General features: G+C 39.3%; 1 pseudogene; it reads right to left on the minus strand.

Annotated features, from left to right (window-relative positions):
* Nucleotides 1-7,846: 7,846 nt before the first annotated feature.
* LOC110212704 (protein orai-2 pseudogene) lies at nucleotides 7,847-8,411 on the minus strand (annotated as a pseudogene).
* Nucleotides 8,412-9,170: the final 759 nt, after the last annotated feature.

The raw sequence follows: 9,170 nt of genomic DNA on the forward strand, positions 1-9,170 counted from the left end.
ATATCTACACATGACGAAAACTGTCTTGGAAGATATACTGGAGTGGGGAGATATGTGTGAGAGGGAGATAAATTAGAAAGCCATTATGATAATTCTAGGGGAGGGGTGATGAGGTCCTGAGCCAAGGTGCTGACTGTGTGAGTAAAAATAAAGGGCCAAATGTGAGAGATGCAGATGTAGAAACCACTACAAGATTTGACATCTAATTGGATATGTGGAGTGAGGGAGAAAGAAGCACTTTCACTTATTCTCTTTGGCTCAGTAGTTGAGATGGTGAGAGTTGGAAGACTCCTGGCATCCCATCACCACTTCCACATTCTCTGTCTTCATCCATTTCTCAATAATCTCTGTTTCTTTGAAGTCTGTGCTATTCACATCTACCACATAATAAAAATCCTGGTAGCTGTTGTCTACATGCTTCCATGTCACTCCTCTTCTTTCTTCAGTGAGTTCAATAACTGGCTTGCAATATTTCTCTTTCCTAATACCTCCCCCTATATTTGGGTACTTCAACATACATATTGATTCTCCTGCAAATACCCTAACCATTCAGTTCATCAACCCACTCACCAAGCATGAGCTACTCTTTCATCCAACCTCTTCCACAAACAAAGTGGGTCATATGTTTTATCTTGGCATCACTCACAAATGTGCTACCTCTATATTCAAAAATTCTGAAATCCATTTTTTTCTGACCATAATCTATTGGCTTTTCATCTCTACCTTTGTCCTCTTTTACATAACCTTACTTTATCGACACCATAACTTCCAATCCTTTCTCCCCTTAATTTTCTCCCAGGCCATTTCCCCTACCCTAGCAAGTCTCTTCTTCTCATCTTGACTGCTTAGTGAACCAATTCAGCTCTACATTGTCCTCTTCTCTTGAATCCCTTATTTTGTTGCCAATTATATCTGGCCAAGCCTCATCCTTGAATTACTCCCACTAGTCTTTGCCTTTATTCCAATGCATGTGCTGCTGAACAAGTTGGAGAAAACCATACAGCCATTCTGACAGGTTCCACTTCAAATTTATGTTACATAAGAATTGATACCTCGCTACTAGTAGGAAATTCTACCATACCTCTCTTATAGATTTATTATTCTATTGTCCACAACAACTCTTTCAAATCTTTTCATCCCTCTTGAAACCTCTCTCCCACCACTCTCTCAGATGAGAACTTTACCTCATATTTTATAGAAGAAAATTAAGGCTATTTTCTGGGAAGTCCCTCTATTCCCTCTTCCTCATTTCTTATTGCTCACCTTCCTTCTGTCACTTTCTCCTTCTTCACCTCTGTCTTGAGTGAAGTGACCATATTGCATACCAAAACTAATCACTCTACTTGTTCAACTTATCCTAATTATCTCATCTCATCCAGTACATTTTCCCCTCTGACACCTCTGCGTCTTCACTTATTTTCAATCTCTCCCTCTGTACTGGTTTATTACCTGCTCTCTACAAACAAGTCCATTTCTCTTATTCTGAAAAATTCCTCACTTGGTCCTTCAATCTCTGCTTATCATCTTATATCTCTTCTGCCTTTTGTGGCTAAACTCTTCAAAAAGGCCATTTACAATAACTTTCTCCACTTTTTCTCCTCTCATTCTCTTCTTAACCCCTTATAATCTGACTTCTGACCTTATCATTTCACTGAAACTTCTCTCTCCAAAGTTTCCAATGACCACAAATCTACTGTTTTTTTTTCTTCTTTATCCTCATTCTCTTTGATCTCTCTGCAGTTTTTGATACTATTGATCATTCTCTCTTCCTCCATACTCTTTTCTCTCTAGGTTTTTGGGACACTGCTCTATCCTTGTTCTCCTTCTACAGATCTGACTGCTTCTTCTCTGTCTCCTTTGCTGGATCTTGCTCTAAATCATGTCCCTTAACCATAGGTAACCCTTAGGCTTCTCTTCTCTTCTCCCTCTATACTACTTCACTTTTTGATCTCATAAGCTCCCATTTATTTAATTATAAACTTAATGCTGTTGATTCTCAAATCTATCTTTCTTGTCCCAGTCTCTGTGCTGTCCTCCACTCTCTCATCTGCAATTGCATATTACACATCTCAAACTGGATGTCTAATAGACAACTTAAACTCAATATTAAAAAAAACAACCCAGAAGTCATAGTTTTTCCTTAACTCTTTCCCCTCTTACTTCCCTATCACTATAGAGGACGAGACCACTGCCCAATTCCTCAGGCTCTTAACCAAAAGTCATTCCTGTATTCCTCACTATCTCATATACCCCATATCCAAGCTGTTGCCAAGGCCTATTAATTTCACCTTTGTAAGATTTCTCAAATATGCCCTCTTCTATCCTCTGATGCTGCCACTTATCTAATACAGGCCTTCATCACCTCATGCTTTAATTATTGCCATAGACTGCTTGTGGGGTTGCCTTCCTCAAGTGTCTGCCCACTCCAATCCATCATATGTTCTGTCACTAACATGCTTTTCCTAAAGATTAGATCCAATTACATCAGCCCCTACTCAATAAACTCTAGCAGCTCCTTATTGCCTTCAGGAATAAATACAAAATGCTCTGTCTGGTATTTAAATTCCTTAATAATCTAGCCCCCTCCTTCTTTTCCAGTCTTCTTATTTGTCACTCCCTGGCATGTACTCTTTGATCCAGTGACACTGGCCTCCTGGCTGTTGTATGAACACCATCTCTTGATCCTGAGCATTCTGTCTGACTGTCCCCCATGCCTGAAATACTGTCCCTGCTCCTCTCTGGCTTCCTTTAAGTCCTAACTAAAATTCCACATTCTACAAAATGTCTTCCCCAAACCTCTTAATTCTAATGCCTTCCCTCTATTAATTATTTCTTATTTATTTTGTAAAAAGCTTATTTTGTACATCTTTCTTTGCATGATGTTTGCTCCACTGGATCATAAACTCCTCAAGAGCAGGGGCAGTCTTTTTTCTCTTTTTGTATCTCCAGCACTTAGCACAGTCCCTGGCACATAGTAGGAGCTTAATAAAAGTTAATTGACTGATTAGAACAGTAATGCTTTAGGAAGAAATAGGAAAGTTTGTGAGAAGGGTAAATTTTTGGGGAAAGAGAAATTCTGATTTAGACTTGATTGAATTTAAGATATCTTTGGAAAACCCAATTTGAAATGTTTGATACAAAGATGATGATGTGTTATTAATTCTCAGATTCAAGGCTGGTGCTGGTCTACGAGTCATCTACATAAACATGATGGTTCAGCCTCTGGGAGCTGATGAGGTCACCAAAAAGAAGAATGTAGAGATAGAAGAGCAAGGGACCTAGCAAAGAATCTTGGGGCTTACATCATTTAGAGGACATAATGTGGAGGATGAATTAGGAAAGGAGACCATGAAGAAGTAGGTAGAGTAGGAGGAAAACTGAGAGAGAAAGTACTAGTATAAAAGGCCAGAGAGGAGAAAATATTTAGCAGGAGGTGATGTTTATCCTTATCAGATGAAGTACATGAGTTAAGAAGGCTGATGAGGAATGAAAAAAAATCCATAAAAACAAAAAAAAAACAAAAAAAAACTTTGGCAAATCAGAGATCAGTGAAAATTTTGGAGAGAGAAATATCAATCAAGTGATTACTAGCTTAATTTTTGACAGATTTCCAGGTTCCCAGAAATACTTCTGGGAAATATCCAGCCAGCTTGGCCCAAATGCTTAGTGCAAATATAGATATGCCTCTGTTTCTACCAGTGTATATTGCATTCAACAAACAGCATTAAGCATCCACTGCATGAAAAGCATCATGCTAAGCAAGGTGGGAATAGAAAAAGGAATAAAAACAGAAGTTCTACCCTAAAAGAATTTATGATGTGTATAGAAGTTTATATGTGCATAGATATCATTAATACAAAACATAACAGGATAGATACACAAGACAAGTAGAAGAGACTATGAGAGTTCAAGATAGAAAAATATCAGTTTCTGCTGGGGGACAGGTAGAGAGGACAGCTAGAAGGTGTTAATGGAAAAAAAGACATTTAAGCTTCACCTTGAAGGAATAATAGATTTCTACAGCCTGAGATGTAGACAAGAATATTAGCAAATGAAATGCATGGAAGAAGGAAAGGATAAGATGTTTTGGGAAACAGTGATAGTCCTGGAGCAGAAAGTACATGAGTAGGAGTCATAGGAAGTAAGTCTAAATGGACTAGATTGTAGAAATACAAACTAAGGAGTTTAGACTCATTGTATTACACACAGAATAATTCCTTTGCAACAGGCTGTCAGAAAGGTATTTCCCAAATCACATCTGCTGTGTTTTCTATTTCCTGTGCCAATAAACCCACTTTCTGCCTCTTGCCTCACTGTCAATACTACACATTGTTACTGCATGTAGCCTGACTCGTGTATTCCTCTATTTGTGTTTGGAGAATTTTATTCATCTTTAGTTAAAATTCATGGCTGAGGAATAAACTTACATTCAAATTTATTGTTCATGTGATTTATCATTACAACCAAACAGTTCATTCATTTGTTCACACTTTTACTCAATTATATCAGGACTTACTATGTGCAAAGCTTCCACTAAAGCTCTTCTCTAAGGTCAGGTGACTTTGAAGCCTATGCTGGTGACCATAAGCTCTGGTAGGTCCTACCATGCTGTACAAGGTTTAAGTATTGACTCACTGACGAATTTCATCATGCTAGCACCAGTCCAACTAAGATTAGAGAGTCTCACCACCAGAATTTTAGCCATGAAGAGATGATTCTTTTTTTCCTTGCTATAGCAACTTACAAAATGATCAACTAAAGTGTGGAAGGGTTCTAAACCTGATAAAAATCACTCCTATATTGAATTATGGGCAAAACATTGTAGTTTATTCCATAGGTCATGCCCAACTGACTCTAGTGAAGTAGACTAGGTTCAAGAAAAGTAAGGCAAAAAATCAACTATCAGAGTCTGGCAATCTCAGGCAGATTCCAGGGTTCCAGTGGGAGGAGAATGAGAGTAATAGCTGTAGGGTAGATGGCATGATGTAGAAGTGGCTAGGAAGATACATGTCAACAAATCAATCAACAAATATTTGTCAAGCTCTTTCTTACTATGTTTCAGGCACTATGCTAAATGAGATGCAAAGAAAATATATTAAAACAGTATATACAAGATGCATATAGAGCAGGTCAATCCATCTATCAACATTTATTAAGCACCTAATATGTGCCAGGCACTGTGCTAAGTGCCGAAGATATAAAAAAAAAAAGTTAAAATATAGTCCCTGTCCACAGGGAGCTTACAACCTAATAGAGGTGATAACATGCAAATGGTTAGTCTGTATCCTGTGCTCATAATCTGTAGGTAGGCCATACTCTGTACTCACCAACAGCATGGTGAGATATCTTTTTCAGATTTTCATACTATAAAGATGTGTACCAAAGTGTTATAGTAGAAACAGTATTGGGCTTAAAGACATGAGAGCTAAGATTAGGTTCCAGTTCTGCCACTTACTAGACATGGAGGGCAGCTAGAATTGTAAAAAGCTCTTTGATCTTTGTCAAATAGTTCAGGACCTTGGGAACATTATTTAGTTCAATGGAGAGAAAATTGTGACAGGGGAAGACAATAACCATCTATCAGTATTTGAAGGACTGTCAAGTTGAAGAGGGGAGGAAGGAAGAAAATGAGGAATTGTCAAGTGCCTACAAAGTGCCAGGCACTGTGCTAAGCACTTCACAAATGTTATATCATTTGATATAACAAACCTGGGAGGTAGGTGCTATTATTATCCCTGTTGTTGTTGTTGTTGTTGTTTTTTCATTTGAGAAATTAAGGCACAAAAAGATTAGATGATTTCACCAAGATCTTGTAACTAGTGAGTGCCATAGGTTGGATTTGAACTCAGGTCTTCCTGATTTCAGGCCCAGAGTTCTATCCACTGAACCAACCCTTTGTTTTGTTTAAACTTCAAAAGGAAGAATCAGGAGCATGACTCCAAATCCAAGAACCTTTTAACTACCCCACAATAGCTGAAATATGATGTTCCTTGGTAGACCTCAGTTACATTTTGTTTCACAATCAGACTCCCAGGCAAGTGCTGGATACACCATGTTCTATTTTTTCTAATAGTTTTTAGCTAGAGAAAAAGGTAAATATTGACAAAGGGAAATCCTCTAGTCCTGGACATTTTTTCCCTTAAGATTCTCGCAGTTAGTCTCTTTGACATTAATACTTTCTCAAGCAGGTCATGATTAGAGATTAAAATGGAGCTAGAGGGCCTGAGAAATTCATGGTTCCAGATGCTGCTGAAGACCATTTGCTTTGGAACATGTATCTTCATGGGCAATACTCCCAGGCCACTCCCTTCTGATTTGTTCTAATCCCATCAGAATTATTTGGGAGGCTTCAAAGGCACTAGTATTCATCAAACAAAAATGTTAATCCATCCTCTCACTTCTTTCCCCAAGCCCCATATCAGCTGAAGTTCATGTGAGTTCATCATTTTGGATGAGCTGCGAGATGACATCAATTTCCTGGCAGGGATATTCTAATAGTATGTTTATATTGAGGCTTAATATTTGCTAAGTGGCTGCAATGTAGTGTAGTGGGAGAGTATCTGCAGTCTATTGCATAGTGAAGTGTTTTGTGATGTTTGGAACATTCTCCAGATATTAGGATAAGAAACAAAAGGAATTATGAACAAGGTAGTTTGAATACCAAATATATAGGTGGGAATGTAGAAGTTAATTACTGGTTTGTGTTGGTAATAGATGATCTGAAATGTCAGGTAGCATGCTGCAGTGAATGAGTCAGGAGATCAGTGGGTTATTCTTTCCTACCCCAGAAGTTTCCAAACAATCAGCAATCTTCACCCTTCTAAGTCTTGTTTTCTTATTTATAGACAGCTAGGTGGTTCAGTGGATCTGGAGTGAAGAAGACCTGAATTCAAATCTAGCCTCTAACACTTACTAACTATATGATTATGGGCAAGCCACTTAACCTCTACATTCTTCAGTTTCTTCACTTATAAAATGGGGATGATAATAATACCTCCTAGCGTTGTTTTTATGATCAAATGAGATATTTGTAAAACAATTCTTATAAGGCCTGTCACATAATAGGTACTCAATGAATACTTGTTTCCTTCCTAATGTATAAAAATAAATAAAGAAATACATAAACAAACACATATATAAATAAATTATCCTTATGGTGATCTATCTCATATGGCTATTGTGAGGAAAAATATTTTCTACATTTTAGAATGTTGCAAACATTTGAGTTACTATTTTATTGTTCACTTATCTTCTCTGTGCCTCAATTATTCAATCCATAAAATGCAGATAATAAAAAGTCATCTTTCTTAAGGCAGAGAGATGGACAAGATTTTCTTCTTGAAGGGGGAAGCCCCTTCAACCCTAAATTTTATCATTTTGTATATTATTACAGGCAGGAATTAGAGGAAATTTGTGATTTATATGATGATAAAAAAACAAACAGAAGTAAATAAATTATCATGTATGACTTTTATACAGAACCTAAATGTTTGTGAAGATACATTATCCAATTTTATCTCCACAACTCTATGAGCTAGGTGCCACGATTACTCCCATTTTATACATTAAGAAACTGAAAGTAAAGTCACATGACCATGTTGCAGTACATCCCTGTATCCATTGTGCCATGCTACCTCTCTCAACTTGTGATGTTATGACTTCCCATTTGCTCCTTTTTCGGTTGGTGAAATTTACCTTGGCACTTTGGCAATTCACCTGTATCCTAGAACAGCCTTTTTTTTTTTTTTCCTGAGAACAAAATGCCTGTTTTATTCCCAGCTTGTTTGCCCTTAACAAGGACAACCCCCCTCCCACCAGTGTGTCTGGCTACTCACACGACCTGCAAGCTCCCCTAGTGGCCGTCCAACTGGACTTTCAGTTTGTGAAGCTCCTCTATCTCCCGATTGTGACGCTCTGTTTTGTGTCGGACCAAGGAACGATAGAAGTGAATGGTGAACACGACAAAGATGAGCCCCACGGGCACCAGGATGATAGTGGACACCAGGGTGGCCTGCGTTGGCCCTGGCTTGGAGTTGGGCCCTTCTTTCGCGCTCGAGTCCACAGGGAGGCATTTGATCCAGCACAGGAGCACTACCTCTGCCAGGAAGAGGAGGATCCCCGGAACGGTGGAGAAGCCCCAGGCCAACTCGATGTAGGGGTGCATGCGTTCATGGGGGGATTCACTGACGGAGTTCAAATTGTGAATGTTGCTCACGGCTTCCACATTGGGCCGGATGCAGGTGCTGATGCGGAGGGCAAAGAGGTGGACCGGCTCCAGCGCTCTGGTGCAGGCGCTGAAGGCGATCAGGAGCATCTGGGGACACTGGTACTGCATCTCCAGCTGCACCTCCACCATGGCCGTCTGGTTCGGAGCAAGCTGGCGAGGAAGGGTCCACAGGGACATTGGACTCTGCACCCATGATGGAAGCAAAGCGAGCGGCCGCCCCGCCCTTGACTCCAGCTCTCTGTAGGCGGAGGCGGCGGCCGGGGCAGGTCTCTGCTAGAACGGTCTTAAAGACCATTCTTTCTCCATAATATGCACAGGCTTCCTCACACTGAGCTGCCTCCATCAGACGCAACCCTGATTGGAAAGCTATATTACTGGGTTGCAAAAAAAAGAGCTTTTTTTTTTTTATTGGAGGCGTGTAGTAGGAGGCAACTGGATTGAAGGAATCAGGACCCTCTGCACCATTCTTTGGGGACAATAACATAGCTCTTGCTTGGACAATATGACTCTGGATTTGGGAATTGAATGTTTGAGTTAAGAGTCAGGAAGACTAGATTCAAATTATACGTAAGAAACTCATTATCTTTTTAACCCTGGAGCAAGTCACTTCTTTTCTCTGGTCTTCAGTTTCTCCATCTGCGATATAGTGATATTAATAGCTCCAACCTCCTAGGATTTCTATGAGGATCAAATGTTTTGCAAAGTGTTTTGCCAGCCCTAAAGTGAAATGTAGGCATCATCATCATTGTCGTCATTACTAATACTAGCATTTAGGTAAAGCTTTAAGGTTTGCAATGTACTTTATAAATATTTTCTCATTTACCCTTGTTATTTCCATTTTACAGATGAGGAAATTGGGGCATAGAAAGGGTAAGTGACTTTCCCAGGATCACACAACTAGTAAAGGTCTGAGACTCGATTTGAACTCAAGTCTTCCTGACTC

This window comes from Phascolarctos cinereus, unplaced genomic scaffold (genome assembly GCF_003287225.1).
Source record: "Phascolarctos cinereus isolate Bilbo 61053 unplaced genomic scaffold, phaCin_HiC Scaffold_2;HRSCAF=192, whole genome shotgun sequence".
NCBI lineage: Eukaryota > Metazoa > Chordata > Mammalia > Diprotodontia > Phascolarctidae > Phascolarctos > Phascolarctos cinereus.